This window comes from Arachis duranensis, chromosome 4 (genome assembly GCF_000817695.3).
Source record: "Arachis duranensis cultivar V14167 chromosome 4, aradu.V14167.gnm2.J7QH, whole genome shotgun sequence".
Taxonomy (NCBI): Eukaryota; Viridiplantae; Streptophyta; class Magnoliopsida; order Fabales; family Fabaceae; genus Arachis; species Arachis duranensis.
The window spans coordinates 52,809,810-52,811,775 of record NC_029775.3 but is presented as its reverse complement, the minus strand read 5'-3'; positions in this window follow the sequence as shown (position 1 = coordinate 52,811,775).

Sequence of the window (1,966 nt, the reverse complement as noted above, 5' to 3'; positions counted from 1 at the left end):
CTGGCAAGTTCCTAATACCTTGTACCATAGGCACCATGAGCTTTGAAAAAGCTCTATGTGATCTGGGGTCAGGGATAAATCTTATGCCACTCTCTGTAATGGAGAAGCTGGGGATCATTGAGGTACAACCTGCCTTGTTCTTATTACAATTGGCAGATAAGTCTTTGAGACAAACTTATGGAATGGTAGAGGACGTTTTAGTAAAGGTTGAAGGCCTTTACATCCCTGCTGATTTCATAATCCTAGAAACTAGGAAGGAAGATGATGAATGCATCATCCTAGGAAGACCTTTCCTAGCCACAGCAGAAGCTGTGATAGATGTCAATAGAGGAGAGTTAGTCCTTCAATTGAATGGGGACTACCTTGTGTTTAAGGCACATGGCCATCCCTCTGTGACAAAAGAGAGTAAGCATGAAGAGTGTTCCGAGGGTTACCTGAAACGTGTAGCTCGGTCGTCTGGCAAGACCCGAGGTGGGGGTTCCGTGACCCGAGCTTGATATGCTGAGCGGCTGGTGGTTGTACCTGCAATGACACTCCGATGCTTAAGTTAGCATGGGTCCAAGCAGATATGCGTAGAATGTAGAATGTGTGCCATACCTGGGTGCTCCAGTGTATTTATAGTAGTTGGCTGTGATCTTCCCTGGATAAGATATTCTTATCTTATCTTATCTTTTGGGAGTTTTATCTCTATCTTTGTGGAACCGCCTTTCTCTAGGCCTTTTCGGCCTTTAGCTTTTGGGCTGCGTTCCTTTTGATGGGCCTTCCTTGCTTTAGGGTCCGAGGTCCGACCTTTAGGCGTGGGCCTTAGGGCGAGGTCGGACCTTCTATGAACTTGCCGAGTTGGGGAGCTCGGTCAGGGTATGAACAGTGCCCCTGCCCGAGTTCGTCCTTTTTGAGAGGTCGAGCTCGGGCATAGTAGTTTTTCAAATTTCAAAAATGGCCGTTTCAGCATTTATTGCATTTTACCGTTTCTCCTCGATTTCCGTTCGGGCTCTGTGAAGGCATTATTTATTTGCTCCCTTCCTTTTTCCTCGTTTATTCTGTTCTCTTCCTGTTTTTCTGAGTTTCGCCATCTCTTTTTTCGAGCAACGTTTCTTCTTCCCCGAGTATTTCCGCGTGTTCTTCCGGGGTTTCTTCTGCGCCGCCGTTCTGTTCTCCTTGCTTCGGAGCTCATCGTCTTCGTTTCTTTCTTCCAGGTTTGTTCCCATCTCTTTTTCTTGTGCACATATGCTTCTGTTTCTTTTTCTCTATGCCTGGGTTACCCCGAAAAGAGGCGCCGCCATTGCTTTGCTTGTTTGTATATGGGGGGGGCTCTTTTCTCTTGGTATTTTGTTCCGGGTTGCTGCATTTTCATCTTCAAAGATCGTTGTTTTTGTTTTGCTGAATGGGTTTTCGCTGTCTGCTTTTATGTGATTTTTGCTTGCTGTTGTATTCTTCTTTGTAGGCAAGAATTTTTATGTCTCGAAAGGTTCTTCAAGCGATGTCGACCAAGATTCCGAGTGGTCTTGGTTGGGTAGATCCTGTTCCTCTAAGAGTCCCGTCTGTGGTAGATTCTGAGTATTTAGCTAGGTTTCGTAGGCAATGTAGCATATGTGAAGATAGAGAGTCTGAGAGGGATTATGAACTAGTAGCCCCGGATTCCGAGGAGAGAGTGTGCTTTCCGCCTTTAGATAGTTCCGAGAAGCTCTTCTTTTATGCTTATGATTGCTTTTTCTCTAAGCTGAGCGTCCGACTTCCTTTTACCGACCTGGAGTCCGAGGTGTTATGGTCTTGTAACCTTGCCCCTACGCAGCTCCATCCAAATTCTTGGGCATTTTTAAAGCTGTTTCAACTTTTGCGTCAGTTTTTGGGCGTTGCTCCCTCTATTTCTCTTTTTTCCTACTTGTTTGTTTTGACGAAGCCGGGGTCGGGTGGAGGGAAGGTATCTTGGGTCTCTTTTAGGGCTAACCAGGGAAGAAAGTTTTGT